The 26,396-nt window shown below is 40.1% G+C and overlaps 1 protein-coding gene across 1 annotated transcript in view; it reads right to left on the bottom strand.

Moving 5' to 3' along the window:
- Positions 1-16,562, bottom strand: part of LOC134578611 (DNA topoisomerase I, mitochondrial-like) — a 93,796-nt gene extending 77,234 nt beyond the window's left edge. The window contains exon 1 of the mRNA XM_063437589.1: positions 16,548-16,562. The gene's annotated coding sequence lies outside the window, so the exon portion shown is untranslated. The remainder of the gene's footprint in view (positions 1-16,547) is intronic.
- Between the last annotated feature and the right edge of the window lie 9,834 nt (positions 16,563-26,396).

Below are 26,396 nucleotides of genomic sequence, written 5' to 3'. Positions count from 1 at the left end.
AGAGCTTTTACCTTCGTGCCACCCTGGCGATACAAAAAAAACACTGTAGTGGCGTCGTCCGACTGAATCCTCATTGCCTGATTGGTGATGGCTGAACGGAAGGAAACCAGTGCCTTCCAAACCGCATTTAATCCCTGAAACTCCAGGAAGCGCCTGCCTCCACTCTGTTCCAAGACCCTGACGGAACTGAGAAGCTAGATGGGCGCCCCAACCCATCTGGGAGGCATATGTGGATATCATAAACCATTGTTTCTGAGCAAACGATAGGCCCTTTGAGATTTTGCTTCTGTGTTTCCACCAGTTCAGGAGTCCTTTCACCCCTTTGGATAGGTGGAAGGGAGAGTCTAGATCTACCTGTTATCGTGTCCATTGGAAAAGGAAGTCCCATTGCAATGGTATTGCTTCTGCCTTTGCCCAGGCCACTGCTGGGATTGCAGAAGCGAGGAGGCCTAGAACCTCATAGCATCTCTGATTGAACTTAGGTTTTTATGCAGCTTTGATACGGCTTTTAAACTCCTCATTTGTTTCACTAATGGTAGAAAAAGAGAGAGGGGACTGTAAATTTCCTCTAAGACCCAAGAACTCTAGACTTCGTGACGCAGTCAGCTTGGATTTTTCCAGGTTCAGGATCCAACCGTGATCTCTTAAAACCTTCATTGTAATCTTGAGATGAAGATTCAGCAGTTGTCTTTATTGGGCCTTCAGGAACCAAACGTCCAGGCCTGGAACAATCGAGATACCTTTCAGACGTAAAACCGCCGCTATGGGTGCCAAGATTTTCGTAAAAGCTCGAAGAGCTGAGGACAGGCCAAAGGGAAGAGTTTAATTGTAAATGGAGAATCCTTCGCTTTCTTGCTAGAACCGCAAACCTGAGAAACTTCCAGGAAGATTCTGAAACCGGTACATGGAGATATTGTGATAGAATTTATCTCGATTCCAAGGCTCAAGCTTATAGGTGTCATATAATGATATCCTGTATTAAAATTGGCTAAATTGGAATCAGGATTGATTGCTTGATGCTTGAACAACACTTAAGACCATATATGTCTAAGTCCCGGGAGCAGAGAGCCCCCACCCAAGATGTCTCTACTCTAATCTTGTTGTTCTCTCTTACCCAGAAACGTATTTGTTATGTATACATGGCGCTCATTCCTATGTCTTATCCTATGTCCTATTCCTATGTCTTATCTGTATTCCCTTGCTATTTTTGTTCTAAGAGTATTTGCACGTAAGCACTTACTTTTTAAATGTCCACAATTCAAGCTACTTACCAGTGTACTTGGATGGATTTAAAACAGATTGTGGCACTAAAAGCTGGTCCCATTTTGGCTAGAATAATTGCTAAATATACTGATGCCCATGAAGATAACCTCAGAAAAAGCAACATGCAAACAGATGAATGGTTTAGAACCAAGTCTGCATCTGGAGCATGCTATGTCACTGCAATAAGAGAATGGGCTAAGGTAAAGACAGAGGAACTAGCCCATAAATTAGGAGATATATTACAAGGGAAAGATGAACCTGTAGAAACATTTTTCACCAGACTACAGATGGCTTGGGAGGCATTGGGTTACACAGATATTGAAACCACTTCGACCAGACTGCTTATTAACTGCTTCATGGATGGTATCCACATACCCATAAGGACTGGTCTCCAAAATGCTAGACCTGAGTGGAGAAGTTTAACCTATGGTGATCTGGTGAAGGTGGCTAGGGGAGTGGAAGCTAATCTAAATACTAGAAAGAGGAGCACACCTCTAATGGCTGTAACTGTCCCTAGAGCTGACGGAGACAGAAGGCAGGTAGAATGCTGGAATTGTGTCAGGAAAGGACACATTAAACGTAACTGCAAGTGTCCTCCTAAAAATAGAAAACCCCAGGATTCTAATGATAACTCCCAAGACAGCCAACCACCTCCACCACCTCCCCCTCCCCAATAGGAAATTGGCAAACCAGTGTCCCTACATATTATAAATATCCCTGACTCTGCAGGACCCTCATCCATTTTCGATGTTACACTACCTGGGGGCCGAATAGTCCCTTTCCTGTTGGACACTGGCGCTGCTAAATCGATGTTACAGGAAAAATATGTGTTCCCGTATGAGAAATCTAATGATGTATTATCATGTGTAGGGGTGGATGGTATCGAAAATGACATTCCCCTTACCCACAAGCTGAAATTGAAGCTACACGACTCTACTGCCCTTGTGACAAGGCTACTTGTCAGCCCTAATGCCCCTGTTAATCTACTAGGCAGTGATATACTGTCTGCTCTTAGTGCAAATATCCAGTATAGCCCCACTGGAAAAGTAACATTGTCTGTGCCTTTAGAGGACAAACAAATGATATCTCTTTCAAATGTTCTGGCAACTCTCACTATGCCCAGCCATGTGCCAGAACCTACCATTGACTTGTCCTCAGTCCCTGATTCCTTATGGGCTACAGGGAAGACAGATACAGGCAGACTCTCTGTGCCCCCAGTCAAGGTGAATCTCCTGCCCGGAGCCAAACCTCCATACCAAAAACAATACCCCCTAAGCCCAGCACAGGAAGATGCTATTTCGCAATCTGTGCAAGAGTTTCTGCAGGCAGGGGTAGTTGTCCAGACCACCTCCCCTTGTAACACACCATTGTACCCAATTAAGAAAAAGCAAGAGAAAGGTAAACCTGTGGTTTACCGTATGGTACATGATTTGAGGGCAATTAATGCTGTAACTGAACTGATTGCCCCTAATGTTCCCAACCCACACTCCTTGTTGGCACAAATACCACCTTCCTCTAAGGTATTTACTGTTATTGACTTGGCAAATGCATTTTTCAGTGTCCCCCTGGATCCCGACAGTCAGTTTTTATTTGCATTTACACATAAACACAAACAGTACACTTGGACAGTATTGCCACAGGGCGCACAAAACTCACCCACTATGTACAGCATGGCAATGGCCCAGATTCTTGAAGAATGGGAGAGGCCAAATAATGTAATTTTATTGCAGTATATCGATGACCTACTCCTGTGTTGCGATAATATGGAATCTTGTATTGTAAACACCCTCTCCTTGCTGAAATTCCTGGCAAAAGCAGGCTGTAAAGCGTCAAAAACGAAACTGCAAGCTTGTGTAGAGAAAGTTATTTTCCTAGGACATTGCATTTCCCAGGGCATAAAACATCTCACAGAGAGTAGAAAGACTGCAGTTCAAAATATTAAACCCCCCCGCAGCTTAGCCCAGCTTCGCACGTATCTCGGTTTGATATCTTACTGTCGTCCTTGGCTGCGTTCAGTAGCTATCTACATGCAACCACTGTATGATTGTCTTGCCAACGAAAACAAACCATTTAAATTAAACCATGCGGCAGAAAATGCCTTCTATACACTTAAGATACTGGTAACGTCAGCTCCAGCACTGGGTCTCCCAGATTACAGAAAGAATTTTAACCTGTTCTGTACTGAGCAATCAGGTTATGCTACATCTGTCCTTACACAGGACCATGGTGGTAAACAAAGACCAATAGCTTACTACTCCACCAGATTGGACCCTGTTGCCAGGGGTGCCCCCTCATGTGTTAGGGCAGTGGCGGCTGTTACTGCCCTCCTGGACAAAGCCACTGATATTGTTTTAGATAATCCGGTGACCATATACACACCACATGATATCAACAGCATACTGTCACAAGTTCAACCAAAACACATACATACTGCAAGGCATCTCAGAATGCAATGTGCCTTGCTTATGCCACCTAATGTTACTCTTAAAAGGTGTATGGTAATAAATCCATCTACATTACTTCCCCTGGATTTAAAAGAGGGGAGTGGGAATGGTACTTGTACTTCTGATCTTTTTGTAAATTCACTTTCACCAGATGAGTTAGCTGATGCCCAGGTACCCCATGATTGTGCAGCACTAATGGCACAAGAAACAGCAGGTTTTTTGCATGTAACTGATTCTCCATTATCTAATGCAGATTTTGAGTTTTTTGTAGATGGTTCCAGATATGCTGATGAGAAGGGTAATTTCCACTGGATATGCTGTAGTCTCTGCACATGAGATAATAAAAGCTGAACCACTCGCTCCTCACTGCTCTGCACAGGAGGCAGAGCTGAAGGCACTCGCTGGAGCGTGTAAAATGGCTTCTGGTAAGACTGCTAATATTTTTACAGACTCTCGCTATGCTTTTGGTATAGCCCATGATTTTGGCCCTATTTGGCGGGCTCGTGATTTTCTCACCTCAGCAGGAACTCCAATCAAGAATTCTGAAGCCGTGAGTGCACTTATGGACGCTATCCTGTTACCCACTCAAGTAGGCATCATCAAGGTGGCAGCTCACGTGAAGATCACAGATGAAATTTCAAGAGGAAACCACAGAGCAGACGAAGCTGCCAAGCAAGCAGCAATTCAAGTTCATCCCTCTAAAGGTAAAACCTTCCTACAAGTTGTTCTTACAGATGACGCCGTTGACTACAATATACTGTTGAGCTTACAAAGACAGGCAAGCAAGGAAGAACATGACCTCTGGAGGAAACAAGATGCAGAACCTGATGATGACAAAATGTGGAGAAAAGGTAAAAGACTGTGTTTGCCACGAGTATTGTACCCCATGATGGCCCAGATTGCCCATGGACCTACACATCTATCCAAGATGCACATGAACAGCTTAGTAAACACCCATTGGGTAGCACCCGGATTTACTGTTGTAGCAGCTAAACACACCCAAGCTTGCATGATTTGTGCTAGAAACAATCCAGGACAGGCTGTCAAAACACCGAGTAAGCACACACCAAGGCCACTTTACCCGTTTCAAAGACTGCAGATAGACTATATTCAACTACCTAAGGTAGGAGTGTATGAATATGTGTTGGTGTGCATTGATCTCTTTTCAGGTTGGCCAGAGGCCTACCCAGTGTCGAAAGCCACAACAAAGATAACAGCGAGTAAGCTTCTGAAGGAACTGGTATGTAGATATGGAGTACCTGAAGTGATTGAAAGTGACAGAGGTAGCCATTTCACTGGGGAAATAATGCAAGAAATTATGAAAGCCTTAGGGATCAGTCAGGCCTTCCACACCCCTTATCACCCCCAGAGTAGTGGGAAAGTAGAAAGGGCAAATGGCACCTTAAAGAACAAGATTGCAAAAGCCATGCAAGACACAGGGAAGCCCTGGACTGAATGCCTTCCCCTAGCACTCTTTTCTATGAGATTCACCCCCAATTCCAGACATGGCCTATCCCCTTTTGAGATCCTGTTTGGATGTGCCCCAAAGACAGGCCTCTATTTTCCCCAAACCCTCCAGATGCAGCATGGTAGTATGACTGCCTATGTTCAGGCCCTACACCAAAGATTAGACAAGGTGCATAAACAAGTCTTTGATTCTATTCCAGATCCAGACTCTGACTCTGCAACTCACAAACTGCAGCCTGGTGATTGGGTGGTGATAAAGAGGCATGTGAGGAAAGGACTTGAACCACGCTTTGCCGGTCCATTCCAAGTGCTCTTGACTACGGCTACCTCGGTAAAACTAGAAGGAAAAGCCACGTGGATACACGCCAGTCACTGTAAACAAGTCACTCCGACTGATCCACCAACATGAAGCTGTTCATATCCTTTACCATATTATGCTCTGTTCAGATATGCTACTCTGACTTGAGACCAGAAAAAAATAATGCATGGCAGGAAAATATATGGTTGCAGATAGCAAAGGCTTTCAATTTAACCTCCTTTTGCCTCAACCCTCTCCTTAGTACTGAAAACGCCATAGAATCTTGTCTTATAGCTGTCCCCACACCAATCTCACTGTTGAGGAAGTACCTACATACCCATAGACCCCATAAATCTCTACAACTATATTCTTATGCCTTCAAACCACTGGTAGGATGCCCCCCCTATCCCTGAAGACAATTAATGTGACAGGCCTTATGTCCCAGGTAACATTACAGGAGGTCCCTGTGCAATTTCTCGACTAACCATGACCATGTTTTCCAAATCTGACCTGATCACTAAAACCACCCAGCTACACAAACTGCTGAGAGACAGGAGAGATGTTAAAAACACCCTTACTTCTGATTGTAACTCTGAAATCACTCTCTTATCCAAAGCCGAATACTCTGCCCTAGCGTACACCTTGGTAGGAGTCCCAGGCTTAGCACTGTATAATACCCGAGTAGTTAATGCTGTAGCCTGTTCCCTTGCAAAAAGGTTTAAATGCCACTTCACAGGCCCTAGAAGAGCTACTTATGGACAACCAGGCAAATAAGAAGGCAATTCTTGAGAATAGAGCAGCCATTGACTACTTACTAATGAAACATGACTTAGGATGTGAAGCTATTGAAGGTATGTGCTGTTTTAACCTATCTGACCATGGCACTATGATCCATAAACATATAAAAGATTTACATGACTTAGTACAGGATATCAAACAAGATAACGGCTTCTTTGAGGATTGGGATTGGACATTTGGGCTAGGAACATGGTTGACTTTACTAATTAAGAAAATTTTGTACTTTTTGCTATTAGCTATATTTGTCATTATGGCTATTTTTTTAACCTTTAGATTTTTTTCATGTCTACTAACCTCTCTATGTAAAAGCAAACCTACTGTTGGTCGTACCTTAACTTACATTCCAGCTCCGACCTCGGAAAGGTTTTATGATGTTACCTCGCCTAACAAATGAAGGAATTCTCCTCCGCTGATTCTGGTGGTCGCTCAGTCCAAGGGAACCGTGGTGAAGCAATAAATGAAAGTCCCACAGGCTTTGGCTAGCAGGCCTGGATATACCTTGGACATTTGGGTGACCCTTGGATCAAAAGAGGGGATTGTGATAGAATTTATCTCGATTCCAAGGCTCAAGCTTATAGGTGTCATATAATGATATCCTGTATTAAAATTGGCTAACTTGGAATCAGGATTGATTGCTTGATGCTTGAACAACACTTAAGACCATATATGTCTAAGTCCCGGGAGCAGAGAGCCCCCACCCAAGATGTCTCTACTCTAATCTTGTTGTTCTCTCTTACCCAGAAACGTATTTGTTATGTATACATGGCGCTCATTCCTATGTCTTATCCTATGTCCTATTCCTATGTCTTATCTGTATTCCCTTGCTATTTTTGTTCTAAGAGTATTTGCACGTAAGCACTTACTTTTTAAATGTATAAAACCCAGCTGATGAATAAAAAACGTCAGAGGCTTATTTTGAATACCAACAGGTGTCTGGTGTCTAATTCTTGCTTCTCCGAGTGCACTTGTAACAACAATTTGGGTTTCCTCTGAATATAACAAAGATCAACATTCTGATCCACAACAATAAGCATATTTAAAAACCAACTCTGCCATGTAATCTCCCTTTGTAAAATGTGTGTCAAAAGACAAAAATACGTTCCATACGGAACTTCTGTCATGGTAAGCAGGTGTTTACTAGTTTCAGGTCTAGGATCAGCCGGAAAGATACATCTGGTTTTTGAACCAGAAAAAAAGGCGTGAGTAAACTCCCTGAAATTCCCAACGTTTGGGTACCACTCTACCACCTTTCTTAAAGAAGAAGAGCATTTGTTTTACTCCTGATGTATAGCTTGACAGTAGGAAGGATGGACGTGGTTTCGATGCAACTTTATTCTGTAACCTTCTGAAATGGTCCTTGTAATCCACCTATATGAAGCACTCTTTCCCAGTCTTGGGCGAAGAACCGAAGGCGTCCTCCCACTCTTATGGCGTCAAAAACGTCCTCTTTTGTCATGCCTGTTGGATTCCTGACTAGACCACTGGCTGTTTATTTGAGGTACCTAGTTGGTCTCCCATACAAGTACTAACCAGGCCCGAGACTGGATGGCTTCTGAGATCTGACAAGATCAGGGATTTTCAGGCTGGTATGGCCAGAGGCCATCATGCTTTTGAAACCTGCAAAACCGCCCTGGTAACGAAAGGACCTCTGACCCTTGTACTGAAAACTTTAATATCCCTGGGTTCTTGATTCCAGAGGCAGGGCTTTCTTCGTATCAGACATCTGTCTAATAATGTCTTCCAAAGGAGTGCCAATTTGTTCCTTTCAAAGGGTAATTCACATAAGGATGCCTTAGACGCAGAGTCAGCTGTCCATGTTGGTAGCCAAAGAGCTCTTCTGGCTACTGACAACAAACCCATAATCCTCGCTGATAAACGAAGAAAACTCATCTTTCAGCAGGAACAAGAGATGGGAAGGATCTGTATCAGATTTCCCATAAGGGAATCCTCCAGGGCTTGTAGCCAAACGCTCTGAGCTCTGAGAACCGCAGAACCTGCAAATTCAGCTCAGCACTGATATCCTGCGGCCTGGAATATTCTACTACACGAAGTTTCGGCCCGTTCGTCCATTGGGTCTTTAAGTCCTGAGACTTCGCCAATGGGTATAGTGGTTTTCTTTGATAGCTGGGCAATCTGAACATCCACTTAGGAAGATCTTCCCATTTTTCTCCAGACTGTAGCTTGAACAGCAGTTCAAAATGTTTTGAAATGAACGTATGTCTTCAGGATTCTTTCATTCTCTATGATGGAGATCGAAGATTTAAGGAGACATTGGGAAACCTTTAACCTTACCCTTGGTAGGTTCAGTTTCTTGTACCGCCGTCGTCACTTCTTTAAAAAAAATTTCAGCTCTTCTGGTGGAAACCCCTCCTCCACACTTGAAGCCAGGCTGGAAATATCCGAAGGTGAAGAGACGTCAGACACAGAAGGAGATCTATTCCTCCTACGCTGTGTGGGCAGTTTCTCCCGAATAGCTTCAAATGTCTGGGACAAATTTTCCTGAAACCAGCCCAGGAAGGATGCCATATCAGTCTGCTCGGCTTTTTCTAGCCTATCCGTTGCGCACTGATTGCATGTATTTTTGCGACATCCGTCAGGTAGAGGTAACGCACATTCCAGACAACATAAGTGCTTAGATTTACTTGTGGTTTTCGGAACAGAAGTTGACATCTTGTCTATATCTGTCTTATCTGGAGACATAGGACTTTCGAGAAGCATGCATAAAGAAAGGTGAAAAAAAGGAGAGTTCAATAGTTAAATCTCACCTTAAATCACCTAAGATCCGTGTAGGAGGGCAGGTGACACGGAGAACCAGAACTGTACACCCACCCTTGGGGTCAGGAAGGTCCTGCACAGCCATGTATCCAAATCTTAAATTTGGCGCCAAACACCGTTTTGCGCATGCTTAGTAGCGCGATTCTGTGTTTGGTGGAACGCAAAGCCTCCCGGGCGTGCGTTCCACCGCTGTGCGCATGCGTAATGAGCAATGAAGGAGGACCGCCTGGGAACTCCGTCAGAAAAAAACACAAAAGACAGTACCCAGTCACGTTCCGTAACGCGAACCCGGAAGTACTGTTGCCGCTCAGTTCCCGCCCGGGAAACTATCGGGCACTCACCTCCCGGTCAGCAACCTGTGCTGAACGCACCAAATCTCCACCTGCACTGTGGGGGAATCTGTCGGTCCCGTTGCCGGGACAAGAAGAACTGGTGAGTGTCTCTGAGTTACAGCTTATATGGAGGCAGCAGGCGGAGCACAGCATTTAAATTCTAAAGAAGGGGGAGCTTCTTGTCCAGAATCCTAAGGAACATCCCACTTGTAAGTACTGCCACTATACGAAGGGAAAAATATTTTTCGATATAACCCGGCAATATTAGGTTAACTTAAATATAGCCAATTGAAGATTTTTCGGGGGTTTCAGTTTGGAGATGGCAGTCGTGCAATTACATCACAATTTCTACATTTCAGTATTTGCTATAAAATGAATCGTGAATTTCACATATTAGGTTAAAATAGTCAAATGAGAAAAATTCTCCAAGTACGCTAGAGGAAGGTTTTTTTTTTTTTCATCTGTCCTAAGATTTAAATTCACCTAAAATTCCTAACAATTCACTCTTTAAAGAAGTCATCAGCGAGAGTTACTAAACTGAAAACCAGGCTTCAGAGATCATGGGATTTCAGCAAGCAATCAGATTGTGTGCTTTGCAAAACAGCGTGAAAATGTCTCCCTTTGAACGCTGGTAAGGCTCAGTGCCCAGTATACCCGAGGTCGGCTCGAAATGATATTTATTTTTAAACCGGCTGAATGGATTTCAAATGATCAACACATGGTAGAGACTGGCCCAATTTATAGATGGTTATTGTGGCGGAACCAGCCCCGCCACTTGTGCCTGGAGAGGACTGCTTGCCAGCCTCTTGCCAAGTGATTATGGTCCCGGGAAGATATGGCCATTTAAGTACAATATTTGGGCATATTGGATTTGTATGGTGCTGCTAGCCCTTTGAGAACCATTTTGGGGCATGGAGAAAATTTGGGACAATGCCCCTTTAAATCTGTGTCCCCAGACCTATTTGGGACAAGGCCCCTTTAAGACTGTGTGCCCAGACTTGTTTGGGATACTGCTCCTTTAAGACAGTGTCCCCAGACTTTGGAAATAACTTTTAAATGGCTTTTCCCCTTATGGTTCGGTAATTGGGGCTTACCGAGCCATTCACTGCACAGGCGGACCACCCAGAACTGGAAGTGTGCAGGCAATTTACCTCCCAGGCTGGGAGCCTGCTGTAGGTAAATTGCTGAACGCTGGGTGGCCGCAGTTCCTGCAAACCAACACGTGGCGGCGGCCATCTTTTTCCAATCAATGCGGCCAGCGGTGTGTGGAGCCAAATTCATGGAACTGAAATCGGCTACACAGTTCCGCGAACACCGCTGAGCCTTACCTTCTCCCACAATGATTTTGCAGCCGTAGAGACTAAGTCCCGTTCGAAGATTCGAACGCTCGTTCGAATGGGACTTAGTCATTTTTTCAGCCTGAAATAGACCAACCGCACAGCCCAAATCTTTGGAACTGTTTTGGTCATGAAAATGTGCTTGCGGTCGGTCATAAAGGACTTCCGACTTACTTTTGAACCCCTGGATGGAATTGGCTGAATTTTGACTATGTTTATAATTAAAGTGTGCCGAGTTCGAATATGTGGCATGAATATGTTTGTGGCATGTCTATTTTGGAAGTTATTAATATGTTGCATAAACTGTATTTCTCTGCCAGTGATAATTATATTACCCATTGTGTTCACTAATCATATCACAGGCAGAGGGGAGGATTTTGTGTGGGAGTGTCTATGTGTATTGTACGGATTGATTGGTTGTATTTCAAAACCCTGTGGGCAGTACTAAGTTAGTGGATTGGGAATAAAAGAGGCTGTATGTGCCAGTACAGTCAGTTCTGCTTGACCTCAAAACGAACTGTCGTCTTGTTATTGGGGGAATTGGATTGTATGCTGATTGCCAGGAGTGTAGGCGGATTGTATGCTTTTCCTGTTCAGCTGTTTAAAGCATTCATATGCTTGAGAGCATTCGTATGCTTCTCCGGTTCGGTGGTTGTGGTGTCTGCTGCAGTGCTTGGAGTCCTCAGGAAGCGTTAGGAGCATCCTTCAACGGAGGTACCCAGTCGGGGTGCCGGTCGATCCGTTACAGTTATATTCTATTAAAAGGATGGGGCCTGTTTAAATCCCGTTTCATCCATACATTGCGATAATCTGCACACACATTAACAGGCGAGTTCCTGTTTAGGTAGCCATCAAGCCATGCTAACATATATTATTAGTGGTCTTATTGGCAGAGTTTGCATTAAATGCCAAGCAACAGCTAGGTGGGTATTGTAGGACCAAAGATAAATCATTTCTAATGAAATAACTTCAATCCATTCGCTAGCTGCTTGCATTCGATAATCCTTTTAAACTGGACACATCTCTACATTCCATGTAGACAATAACATTGTAGCTTCATATTAAGATTTTCCTATGTGCTCCCACAATGCATTGCGGTTTATTCCCAGAATACACTGCAATGAGTGAGCATGTTTGCCTCTCCTGTAGCACACAGGTAGTGTATAGGATAAAACAAACAAAAAAATAAATAGAAATAACACCACTGTAAGTGCTCAAAATCCACAGGAGATTTGATCGGCACAAAACAAAAAGTAACAAACAGGGGAAAAGGTTACACCAAACCCTAATGCATGTCAGACCTCCAGGTCCTTGGACATAGGAGTCTATAGGATATATACACTGTATACTGCAATGCTGGCAGAACAAACTTTTTAACATACTGCAAAATACCATTTTAAGTACACATAGGTGTTATTGATCAGGAGATGTTTATTGCGTTGTAGTCAGAAAAGATCGGAAATCACTTTGCGGTCTCTTGCACAGTTAAAAAAAAATTAAAAAATAAAATGGTGTACAATATAGAGCAGGCTTCCCCAAACTCCGGCCCTCCAGATGTTGCTGAACTTCAACTCCCATGATTCTATAAATGAAATAGGCTGAGAATCATGGGAGTTGTAGTTCAGCAACATCTGGACGGCCGGAGTTTGAGGAAGCCTGATATAGAGCAACCATGTCTTTACTGCATAAGGCACACTTTGATTTATTTAATTAAGAGTCTTGCACAGAGTCACACAGACTATATAATCAGCTTCCTGTGACATTATAGATCTTGCCCATAACATTGACAGATTCCAGTAATCGTCTTACACGCTCCCGCATGTCAATGTGACTCCATACACTTGTCATTGTGTCAAGTTTCCCTGAATACTCTGCGATTACAGATAACAGAACCACAAGCACTTGGATTTGTGTAAATCACCCTCAGGCAGCACCAAGCAGCCAAAAATATGCAAATTACATCCTATTCAACCACTGAGAATTTGGTGACAATGGTCCCTGATAGGATTTGGCAGAAACCTAACTCCAGGACATGATTTAGAATGGAGGACCTTGATTTCCAGTAATTATTGGAGGGTCATTCAGCTGGGGACAAATTATTAGCCGTATCCAATTAAAACCTATAATTTGAATTTGCATAAAGGTCCATTTACATAAAAAGTCTTTGCACAGATATGAACTCATTTAACAATATAAATTACTGCAGATCTGAAACGAAGATAACTAATAAATTGAAAAGATTGTGATGATAGCGATACAATTAATATAATTGCACCTTTAGAGGAAGATTGGAAGAATGACAGAAGCCGTTCTCCAATACTGGGCCAATTAATAATTTAAATGATATTCTGTTTTTAAAGAATGTCTAAACACATCGCTCTCGTTATACCGGGGAATTCGTTCCCATTGGTACAGATCATTATAAACATTGGACTTGGTGATCCGTTTTGGGTCAAACTGCAATTTGGCCGAATTTCGGCTGTTCACCGATCAGGTGAATTCCCAAACTCCGAGCCCAAATGTACCCGAATCTTGGCAAGCATGTTCATCATTGCTTAGTGATTTTAAATTCCGCCGTCCGCACCAACAGAAAAAAGATGATTGGTTGGTTTAAAAAAAAAAAAAATATATTGATTTTTATTTTTTTAGTAAACCTGTTTTTTCTCTATTGATTACTTTTTCCTCACTTGATCTGTGAACCAAGTGGTCGGAAAATGCTCCTATCAGTGTACTGGATGAAAAAAAAAAAAATATATATATATATATATATACACACACACACACACACACACACACACACACACATTTGACAATACACCGACTGGCCCATTTTTGCTTATTTTTTTTGTTTGATTCATTTCTGAAATTCAGCCAAGCTGAACAAACATATGGGTGTTTGACATCCTGAAAAATGTTCGCTATTCACAAGTCTAATAAACTTTGCTCAAAACCACCTAAAATTATGCAGATTGTTTCCCAGTCAGCAGTCTGAGCCTAAATTTAGCCAATTAAGGTAATTAACTATTTAGTGGATAACCACCATCACAACTTGTGTTTTCACGCAGACAATGTGGGAAGAGACGATACATTCCTGTTTACTTATTGGAGGTGATAGGGGGTCTGTTCACCAAGACGATACAAACACCATCATGATATAGATGTTCTTTGGTCCCGACAAATGTCTTTGTGAGAAGTCAGAGTTTATTCACTAAAAAGCAAATTGCAGAGAATAGAACACAGAAATGTAAAATTTAATAAAAAATAAATCAAACTGAAAAAATGTCTCCGATTTTGCTATTGTCACTGATTCTAACCTAAATTTAGCAATTTTATTTTCACCTCACCTGCATTTGCTGTTTAGTGAATGAACCCCATTTTCCCCTAGGTTTAACCCCTTGAGTGGCAACGTGCCATACAAGCTTGGGCAATCCCGATGACTAGCGCGATTAGCTATGCACACTGATCCCTGGAAGACGTCTTTCAACTTACTTGACGTTAGAAATGAAATAAAACATTTGAGAACTTTTAAGGTCATTTAATTTCTACAGCAATATTACTCAGTACTGCAAGAGCCACTGTGTCGCCAACATTCCCCTTGAAGACTTACAGAAGATCATCAAAGCGTGAATAGTGACATCAAGTCAAGCTGTACATGGCCAGATGTTTAACTCCAAGCCTTCAGAGATTTCCGTCTGAACATTGGAATCTAGGATACACCCACCTACTCACACAAAGAGAACTTCCGTACATTTAGTGTAACTAAGGAAACACGCAGAGTTTGAGAAAGGCGACGAAACTTGCAAGGAAATTAATTAAACCGTAAACTGTAGAAGGTTGTAAAATGAAGGGCAAAACAGAGAATGGGAATCATCTTTCCAGTTGTTTTGCACAAATATTCCCAGTGTACTTGTCCATTTTCAATTATTTTTAGCAAGTTGGGGGCTTCTTCCTTGAGTACAACAATTTTCAAATTCTCTGTTGTGGCTTTAAATTAAACAAATCTGCCCATTTCACGGTTATTCCCCCAACTCAAAATTGTACGGATTTTAAATTTGAATGTCAAATTTAACACTAAAATATCTGTTCTCCCACCCAGGCGTAATCTCAACTGGACAGTTTTAGCCTGAATTTTACAATTCGGATTTCAATGCTCTGCAGTTCAGAGTTTACGCTATACAAACCCCTAAACTGTGAATTGACCAAAAGTTAAATTGAATTTAAAGTGAATTTCACATTTTTCATCTAAATTCCAAAAATATGCCAATATAGCTACGTTTTTACTTTGTCTATTTAGGACAAAAATGTTCAATTAACTATAAATGCCAAACATTTCACACTCACTCAAGTACAGATAACTACGCCCCAGCGCAGGCAACAACTTGCATACACACTCATGTACTGATAACTACGCCTCAGCGCAGGCAACAACTTGCATACACACTCATGTACTGATAACTACGCCTCTGCGCAGGCAACAACTTGCCTATTTACCCATGTACTGATAACTATGCCTCTGCGCAGGCACCAATTTGCATACTTACCTGTGTTCTGATAGCTACGCTTCTGCGCAGCACTCACCCGCTTAAACACAAATACGTTTGAATTGGAATTTATGCTGTGAAACCAACATATACAAAACAAACATTTCACACTTTAGTGATTAATCCTGAACATGCTCTATAGGAGGGCAAGTATTTACATGAAACCATCGTTTAAATAAACGTACAAACCTGCACTTATGGGCGTACAAGAAAAAAATTAAAAAGTATAAAATAATTTAATCAAAATAATTTTATAAGACAGTAACAGAATAAAATAAAATATATCTAGTACAAGGCTTTAAACCTGCAAAAGACCTAAAGTAAAATGGTGACATCCTACCGTTAGCTGCACGGCGTTCGACTGTGCGAAATAAAAACAAATGCAGGGAGCCTAAATGGTTAATTCAGAAATACTACACAGAATTGCTGCATTAGTGTCCACAGCAGCTTGTGCTTGAATAAAGCATTCTAGACTAGAGTGTCTCTTCCAGCCAATACCTTGCACTCACGTTAATTTACCAAAGCCGCGCTCCTATCAATACGTGTTTCAGACACACATTCACATCGAAGCATTCTACTGCTCAGAGGCCTATTTAAAGTTAATTGCAAGCATCTGTGCTTTTTCATCTAATTGCAGGTGTTGTTTACAGTTATGGCAGAATACTGGGCTCTCAGATAAAAAAAAAAAAAAAAAAAAAAAGATAAAATTATAAAAAAAACAAAACAAACAAAACTGAATACATGGGATTTATTCACTAAATACAGAAATGTGGTGAATTCAAAAGTGAATTGGAAATTTAGGTTACAAAATGCCAGTTTGGAATTTTTCTTCAAATCACCTAATATTGCAACTTTTTAAGATTCATTTTTAATGCGCTGCAAATTGAGGTCTAGTGAATAAAAAACTAAAAATAAAAAAGAAGTGATTATTTACTCAGTAAACTTGCAGCTGCGGGCTATGGGCCAAAATAGCTAAATTAAAAAAAAGTTTAAAAAATCTAATTCACCTATTTTCCCATTTAACCTGCAATGACCTAAAATATGCAATTTTCATAAATTCTCATCTTAGTGAATGGACTGGTTATTCAATGGACTGGTTATACTGCTGGGAATTCAAAGTGAATTTTATAGTTTAGGCCAAATTATTAAAACCGAAGACATAATTAACCGGCTTAGAGAATTATTAAAGTTTGGAGTTGAATTTATGATAATTAACATTTTAATAAATAACCACGTCAGTATTTTATGGTGGGTGTGCGGAGAGAGAAAGACGTAATAGAAAATACACTAACCTAGCTCGCAAACACAGCTTGTACGACTGGGCTGACTTGAACAACGAGCCCCAATTTATCACTTCTCCCTGTAATGGAAAGCAAAAAAGGCTTAACTACCTTGAATGGACAACACACTGCCTCGTGTGGCAGAAAAACAAATTACACATTTGAACTTATATAACTTGTTCTTAAAGAGGCAGACAAGACACCATAACTAGAGTGTGTATAGTGGTTATGGTGCCTAGACTGCTGCTTTATTTTTACAAGGAATTTCTTTAAAAAAGGAGATATTTTTTCTCCTCGGTTAATCCGAGGAGAAAAAATATCTCCTTTTTTAAAGAAATTCCTTGTTTCACCTGAGCCAGGTACGCTCAGACCTGGCTCAGGTGTGAGAAAATAGTGAGCTAATAGTGAGGAAATATTGAACTAATAGTGAGCTAATAGAACAAATCCCACGTGAACTTGTCCACTCATTTCTCAGATTAGTAAATGTAATGGCGCTGGAGAGCGACTGCATCTCCTTTGCTGATAAATACATGAACAATGTGCAGTTCAGGAAAAAATATCAGCCAACCGTTCAATAGCACAATCTGTTGCATTCATTTTTTAAACTCAAATCGCTCATAGTTGGCTGATTGTTTCATATTTCCTTATTAACAAAAACACTCTGTTCCTGTTTTTCTGAGATCAAGACTGCAGGCATTGCTGATCAGTCCCATATTTGCTTTTCCCAAAGGCAGCTATGAAAATTGATACCCTATCCCTTTAAACATTGGGTGTAGCTTGCCTTTAAAGGGACATTCCATATCCCTAAAGCAGTTTAGCTTCCAGAGGTGCTTTATGTGTGAAGAGTGTATCCTCTTTTTTTCATTTTACAAAACATGCAGATTTCAATAGAAATTGACACTTTTATAAGTTAACCTTGTTACACCCACCTGGCTGTCAATCAGACAACCGGTCCTGTTACTTCCTGGTTGTTCAGCTCAGTGGAGATAAACTCAAGACAGAGCAACTACCCTGCACCTGCCTTGCAAAAAATTCTTACTGACCTGTACTGGGATTCTGTGATTGGACAGCCACAGAAAGTCTGGGCGGGGTTAGAATGGGATTGCTTGCAAAGGCTTCAGACAAGAAATGTGCAACTTTTGTAAGCTGTTCTAATGACTAAAAAATGCATAATGAAATATATATATCTACTAAACAGTGATTTTTATTGTTGTTGTATTTGAGCGGTGAAGTGTCCCTTTAAGCCAGAGGATTTCTAGAATTTCCCAAAACATTCTCTTGCGCTAATTAGATAAAACAGCAGACAAATCACTAAGAAGGTTAATGTTCTGGAAAAATGTTTATATGTGAAAATGGTGAGTGGGGGAAGGAGCGTCTATTTGACATGAAATAGCTGTCCAGCTCCGTCCCATTTGCATGGTTTTGTTTATAAGTTAAATTCTACGTCTCGTAGTGTATTCTACAGCAGATAATGGCAGACCCCTATGTTTAGAGCATCGTAAAATACATTACCATTTCATACTTGTTAGGGATGATTGCAACACGCATTATCATTTAAATTGTGTGCGATTCTAATCTCCAGTAAATTAGACAGATTAATAAAACGAATATATTCTTCTGAGCTGACAAATTGCTATTTAAAACCTTTCTACTGCTACAATGACAATTAAAGCCATGATTGCCAGTCTATCTTTCCAACTAGATTTACAATCGACCTTCTGGATGTGGGGACTTTGGGCTAACGTTCAACAAATGCAGCTAATCCCTTGTTCAGATTGTAAATTATATTGTTATTGGCATAACGCAAGCATCTGGTACTCTAATGGTCTGAAAAGATTAACAGGTAGCTCTGCATACATCCAGTGTCCCCCCATGTTCCTTGTCTCTGTTTTTATTTTTACAGCCAATCCAGATCTCCAATTCTACTCAAAATGTGAAATCGACCCCTAATATTTTCTGTCTTTTAATCCTAATTTATCAGCCTTTCCCCTCACCCAGGTTTGAGCCTCCTTTTTTATCCTTTTTTTTCCCCCCAAGTCCCCAAGAAGTCCAGTTCACAGATGTTATTAAAAGGGTGCTACATGCACCCAGACCACTTAATCTCCATGTCCCTTCATCTGTTTAACTCTGCAATATAAGACATTCATGTCTTGTAGGAATAGCAATTTGTACATTGCAGGGTTAATATGCCTCTAGTGGCTGTCTGCCTGACGGCCACTGGGGGCACTTATACCTTAATAGCCAAGTTATACTCGGTTATTCGATCAGGTGGATCGACCATTTGATTGGCGCAGAGTGGTGTTTTGCTGTGCATGCGCACTAGCCTCCCGCCTGTCCTGGTTTCATAGTTTGAGATTTAGAAACCTATGGGGACAGCATGGAGTGCAGCTTCACAGGAAAGGGAGGGGCCAGGACACATCTAAGGGTTATGTAGAAAAAGTATTGAGTGCTGAAAAAGGCTGTAAAGTAGTACAATTGGGTCAGTCACCATGGAAACCAGCAGGCATATTGCATTGGTGACTCCACCCCTTTTCTGTGTTTACATCACTTTCCTGAATAGACTCTTTGAGGGTTATTTACTAAAATGAGAATGAGAATTCAAAGTGAATTAAATCTGAATTTTACGTTTAAGGCCTTAGTAGCCAAACTCAAAGCATAGCTGGTTTAAAGGATCACTATAGTGTCAGGAAAACAAAGCGGGTTTCTTTGAAACTGCTATGTTTGCATCTTAAGGGTTAAAACCTGAGGGACCTGGCACCCAGACCACTTCATTGAGCTGAAGTGGTCTGGGTGACTATAGTGTCCCTTTAAATAATTTTCCGGTTCTGTCTTTTTGACCTTTAACCCCTTAAGGACCAAACTTCTGGAATAAAAGGGGATCATTACATGTCACACATGTCATGTGTCCTTAAGGGGTTAAACACTAAGGCGCTTAGAACTTAACCCTAAAGTGCAAACATTACAGTTTCTTTAAAAGCCGCAATGTTTTACATTAGAAGGTTAAACGTAGAGGACAAACTTAGATAACCAATACAAACTTAGATATCCAATAAGTGATACATACCAGAGTTAGGTTACACAGCTCTGGAAATTGTGAGTGAGCAATTGGCTTTTTCATATATCTTGTAATTGGTTTTAATGTGTTTACACTATTGTAGTTTATTTCTCTATTTAAAGGAACACGCACAGAATTGAAGTTCCTCAATAACGAATTAAGCTAAGTGTTTTCTAGTGCATATGTATATATGAATTGTCTATGTATTATACTACGCTAGCGCTCCACTATTTTCTCTAAATGCAATAAAAGAAGAGGACGCCTGTGTGGTAATACCATTATTACCACACAGACCACTTCACGAAGGTAACATAGCCCGGGTGACTTTAGTTCTTTAAATTTGAAATTCCTTTTAGTAAATCAGCCTGTTTGTAAATACAACCTCCAGAGTGGTGGAAGTATTGCTGACCTAAAAGTTTGGGGTTTCATGCTATAGAAAAGGTTAATACGCATCGGAAGGGTGGAAATATGGCTGAAAAACGTAATAGGCAGGAAATAAAGTGGACATTTGAGATACAAACTTTAGTACCTAGACGTCTCAATATAGATTTATAGATGAACTCCATTTTATAATTTTTCCCGATTCTTATGACATGTATGTGCCTTATGTAGAGTCCTTTTAAAATATTTGTAGGTTTTAAAGTTTTATACAATATTACACTCCTACTTGTGATATTACTGTTCCCTCTTTTATCTTTTCGTCGTACTATTCAACAAGGGCTTTTTAATGTTATCTTTTATACTTTCCTTTTATTCCCTTACTCATTATGGTGGATTTTGGACATATATTGATTATGTGAGTAATCCAAATTGGACTTCAATGCAAGCAGAACTGTGAATCTCCATCTGTTACAAGAAACGAGCGATCAAGCTGCTGATTGGCCGTCGAGCTGGCAGAAGCAAATCACAGGAAATGTGCGCTCCGCCATTTTGGTAACTTACAATGACCGGCTTCGCGTCATGGGAGACGCGCATTACTACAGCGTATACTGGTTTCCATATGGACAGAAACGCGTCACAGGAGTGAGCGGAACATCCTAATACACATGACAGACAGTAATTGTGACCTACGAAATGAAATCGCATCATTTATACAGATGCACGCCCATCTTGGTTTAGGCATCTGGAAGTGCGTTATGGCCGAAACTGAATGTATCACCATCTTAGTGGTGGCCATTTGAATCCAGTTCGGACCATGTATGGACAGAAGGTGTGTTTAAGTAATTAGCACACCTGTACTGAATGTGATTAGCTTGTGGGGTATAAATCCATTATGTTGTCAGTATTGTTTTAGATTTTACCTGAGGAAAACCTATAGGGTTGAAATGAGCTGTGCTTGTTCTTTAATTATTTTTTAACCTATATATATATGGAATAAACTATTAATAATACCATTATCACCACTTGATTCCTACTTCGTCTGGATACATTCTAGTCACAGCAAGAATTCTTCAAAAATGTCCAGCTACCCGATGGCATGTGAAATGCAGCTATAGTTCAGAGTCAGTCTTTAAAATGGCTCTGTAAATTGTGAGTGCCCCATTTTACTCTAACATTATACTTCTTATGTTTACAAATTACACTAAGGTATTTTTATATCCATATATGATACAGGGTTATTTTATGACTACCGTATATTGAAAAAGAATCTGTTCATTATATATTGAAACGGTAAAACAATGTTAATCATTGTGTGCGCTCTGTCATGTTTTTTAATCAAAATGTTGCTGTATGTTTTCTCAGTGTTTGCTAAACGTGTTACATGTAAAATGATTGTATAAATAAAGAGGCCTTTTCTGGTTACGATTTCACACTTCATTTTCTTTTCATATTGTAAAACATGTATGTTGACCGAGCACAGCTGTTACATTAAATGCAGTTGTTTTTATACTGAACACCATGACATTTATTCACTGAAAACCTAAACGGCAGGAAATTGAAAGCCTTTCCTAAAAATATGTAGACAGAAATAGTTGAATCCATCTTTCTCTACAATTCTGTGTTTAATGAATTTAATCTCAGGGATTTGGAAGAAAACGTGTAGGCGGGCCTCAATACTGCACGTGAATCCATGGTCTGACTGTGTATTGGCTGTGATCCTTTAAAAAGTAGGGTCATAAGATAAATATTCTTTTTTTACAAAAAGTTTACATTAACAAGAACAACATTTTTATAAAGAATTCTCCTCTGCTATAAACACAAACTGTAAATGGGTTATATATTGCTAAGACTTTTATGCTGACGAGATGGACAGGATATGCTGGTGAAACCATAGACTCAATATAAAGCGTTATACACTCACAATGGATCCTGGAGCATCCAGACGGAAAGCTTTGTTCTAGTACATGGGTAAGGGGGCCCAACGGACCATTTTTATAAGGAACTGCGGCTCGGTTTCAGAGACTTTTGGAAAAATAAAGAATTTTACAAGAAATCGAAGACTAAGAAACAAGAACGGCTCCGTGAGATGACGGTTATATGGAAGAACTACAGAATATAACTCTCAGGGAAATCGTCTTGTTTATTGGTTCCTTATAACCTGTTTTATATGTTGAAAGTAACAGATCAAAGAACACGGTGTAGTTAATATCAAAAAATAAAAATGGGCAGCAACATACATATACAAGCGACTAAATATGAGTGTAAGCTCACGATATAGAATGCATGTGCGCTCCTAAATAAACTATAAGGATAATCAAAATTTATACAAATATAAATGTATTTATTATTCAATGATAAATAAAAAGATAGCTCAATAGATCTATAATTGATAAAGTTAATATAATATTAGACAAATGACATAATAAAGCTATCTAGATATATAAAAAAAAAACACACAATTATATAAAAATGAAGCAAAAATATAAATGAGAAAACTCAATAAAAGTACCTAACCTCGGTGGGGGCCCCCACCGAGGTATAAACCAGAGGAATGCTCGGGAGCAGGACGAAGTCCGACGTGTGAGGAGTGTAGTGCTGGACCGCGGTCGGTGTCTTCTAAAAAGACCGCGGTGAATAGAGAAGGCACTCCAACAGGGGACGCGTTGCACCACGGTCGGTGCCTTCAAAAAAGACCGCGGTGTGTGGAGACCGGCCGGCAGCAGAACACGCCTCAAGTAGATACTCACGGGGATTCCTGCACCCGACCTCTTCCTGTAACAGCTGATCGAGGTATCAAGCTAGCAGCTGTGGCTCATCGACGCGTTTCGTCCCGCCCACGGGACTTTCTCAAGATGCAGAAACAGCCACAGTTCGAGCCTTAAATACACCCATCAATTAGCCATTAAGTATAGATAGGTGAACAAATAAAATTGAATCAGAATAAATGAAGATAACGACGAAAATAATAAATAAAGCTACCCATAGAGCAAAAAAAGAAAAAGGGGTAAACCCCTAAAACATCCATATACATACATAAATTTTTTCAACATAAAAGGCAAAAATGTACCAATAGACACCTATAGTACAGAACCCATATCACTTAAAGGGACAGATACTGATCATGCATATAAATGACAATAAGCTTCAAAAGCGATCTAGAAACACCAGTACTTATAGTATGTGATATAACTCATGATGTTTATACAAAAATATCTATACCATACCAAAGAACCGACATGGAAATATGCAAGTGTAAACAAATAAATAAACGAACCAGATGGTAAAAACCTTAATATAAATCTGACTCTTCATAGAAGACACAGAAGGAAGGTATAAGCCCCTAAAAGATGTTACTACCTTTTCAAAAAAAGGGGGGGGGGGGGCCAAACATTACAGCAATAAATGACTATAATATGGAACCCATATTAGTTATATATAGGGGCAAACATTCGTTATGTATAGGGGTTTAGAGCGCGATCTGTAATCGCAAGTGCTTATGGTACATACCCCATGATATTTGCACAAAACCATCTAATCAAAGCCCAAAATCACAGAACCAACATAAAGGTATATAAATGTGAATAAACAAAGAAAAACTAATAATAGAGCCCTTAAAACAAATCTAACTCCTCATTCAGGCCGTTGGGTGTCATGGTATTCAACCTAAAAATCCACATGGATTCGCATTTGATAAGTTCCCTTTTCCTTTTAGCCAAATCTTGGGATGGGGGAATATGTGTTAGGCCCAATAACCTAATGCCCGAAGGATTTTTATCGTGAAAAGTAGAAAAGTGTCGAGCTACTGAAGATTTGCAGTTGTTACGAATTATAGCCGTTCTGTGTTCACGGAACCTGCATTTCAAGGGTCTCATTGTTTGGCCCACATACTGCCGATCACAGGGACAAATTAACAAGTATACCACAAAGGAGGTGTTACAGCTGATATCCGATTGAACAAAAAAATATTCAGAGCTGTTAAAGGGGCTGAAACTTGGAGTAGAATGCCAGATGTAGCCACATGTCAAACATTTAGTGTGGCCACAACGTTTACTTGTGAAGCCCTTTTTTTGTGTCAGTGTCGTTTTCCTCTCTTTGTGGCATGGCAATTTGGAAGGTGCTAAGATGTTCTTCAAGCTAGGTGCCTTCCTGAACGTAACTCTTGGTGAATCCGAAATGCAAAAAGATAGCCAAGGATCTTTCCTCAAAATGGGCCAGTACTTATGAAAGATCTCGATGATGTCATCATATGCTTTACTAAAGGAAGTTGTAAAGATAGGTGTAGTACCCATACCCACTTCCTTGGTGCTGATGTTAAACTTAGCTGCCTTACATTTCGGGACTTGAACATTGTCCAGAAGTTGGAGAATCATATAATGCTCATCTGTGTGTGATTTTTGCTCGTGATATGTACTTACGAGGGATTGTCTAGAGCTGGGAAGATCCATAACATGATTCCCAAGGGTGGGGGTATCACCGTAATTAAGCCCTTTCAAATAAGCATTCAGTATTTTGTGCGATGGATAGGACTTTTCAACGAAACGTTGACATAAAACAAAGGATTCTCTTTCATAATCAGACAGAAACGAACAGTTCCGTTTGATTCTGATGAATTGTCCCAGAGGGATGTTATGAATCCATGTGGGGTGATGACAGCTATTGGCGTGTAAATAACCGTTTACATCCACACTCTTTTGGAAACTTTTGGTGATGATTCTGTTCCCAAGGCCTGTAAGAGTTAGGTCTAGAAAATCAATAGTGGACCTGTGTTTCTTATGCGTGAAAGAAAGACCCCATCTATTGTTGTTGATGTAGGTCATAAAGTTGTCAATATCTTTCCAATCCCCCCTTTTATATGTTGCACAAACAGGTAATGAGCATAAAAACCAGATAGGTTGTGCCAGGGGGCATTGCAGAGACTTGTTTTTTTTTCCTAAAAAACATCTGGTTTCAGGATGATGAGACTGATGTCTACATCGGTATAGGTACAAGATAACAATTTAACTAGTAATAAATGCATGATCATTTTATTGCCAAAATACATTTAAAGGGACATAGCCTATAAAATGTAAAGAGGTTATATTATTTGCAATCGCAGACATTTCCAAGCAGTCAGCCCCACGGTTCACACAAAATGCGCAAAAATCACGGACACACTTTTTGAAGAAAACATAGTATTTAGGGTGAAATGGGTTTTTTTCGGTGACATTACAATGCTACATTTTCCCCACAATTCTCTTAAATATTTTACACAAAAGATAAGAATTACTCACAAAAAGTACTGGTGTCCCCATGGACTTTCTCTGTGTTCGAAAGAGTGGAAATCCAATACAAATTTTCCTACAGTCAAATTTGTATTATTTTGCCCTTAAAACCTGAAGCAGATGGGAAGACGTACTGTATCTTTTAACATTAATGACCCCATTCATCATTCTTAACATCTCCTAAGTAAAAATGAAGTGCTAACACATCCTTACGCATCGTTTTATCATTTATTACAAGCACAAATAAATTATCAGAGATCATATAACCATTCATTGGGTTCTTCAAATATTCACGGAAAAGGCAAGCTTCTTACAAATTTGAATGATTACACCTCAAAAAAAGCATGTTCTGGACATCCACGATATGTCATGTTATACTTGCCCAGGGACTCTGCCTGTTTAGCGCTCCATCGGATATGTGAAAAAAATAATAAAATATATGTATATTTAAAAATAACAAAATATATGTATAATTAAAGAAATATAAGTGAAATATAAGTGAAACGCTTGTGTTGCAAAGCAATAAGTACCTGATAAGAATGGATTATATACAATTACAAAAGAAAATAATGCATTTCCCCATCTCAAAACAAATAATGTCTAACAGACCAGGAGACCAATTAAATATGGGATACAATTACCATATATAATACCAGCAGTACCTGCTTTAGATTCCAGCTACTCTTCCCTTCTTAGACTGCAGACCAAAAAAAAATAATTTAATTTTTCAGATCTGCAATATGAATATTAAAAAGTAGCATTTTCCCCTGTATATAATTTAACTCTGCAGTTAAAAAAAATAAAATAAAATAAATAATTCCCTATTGTAAATCACAGTGGGTAATTCATTTGATGTGAACTTTATTTGCAATAAGACGTCTGGTGTCTCAGCTGGATAGAAACATAACATCGCCATCCTGCTGAGTTTCGTAACGCGGTGGCTGATAAATGATCTTCTCTGGGGAAATATTATTTGGATGTCCAAGGAGAACTCTGTTTTATTTGATAGCGTTAGAACTTTTATTTTGCCCATTTTCGCAGGTCTCATTTTGACACAGATCTTGATTAGTTGATGGAGCTTCTGCGCCCGTCTCACTTTGATATCCATCCTTCTAGGCACTAACCGACTAACCACAAACTCTACTCTCTGAAGGTCTACAAATA

The sequence above is a fragment of the Pelobates fuscus genome, chromosome 12 (genome assembly GCF_036172605.1).
Source record: "Pelobates fuscus isolate aPelFus1 chromosome 12, aPelFus1.pri, whole genome shotgun sequence".
NCBI lineage: Eukaryota > Metazoa > Chordata > Amphibia > Anura > Pelobatidae > Pelobates > Pelobates fuscus.
This window is presented reverse-complemented; position numbering and strand designations above follow the sequence as displayed.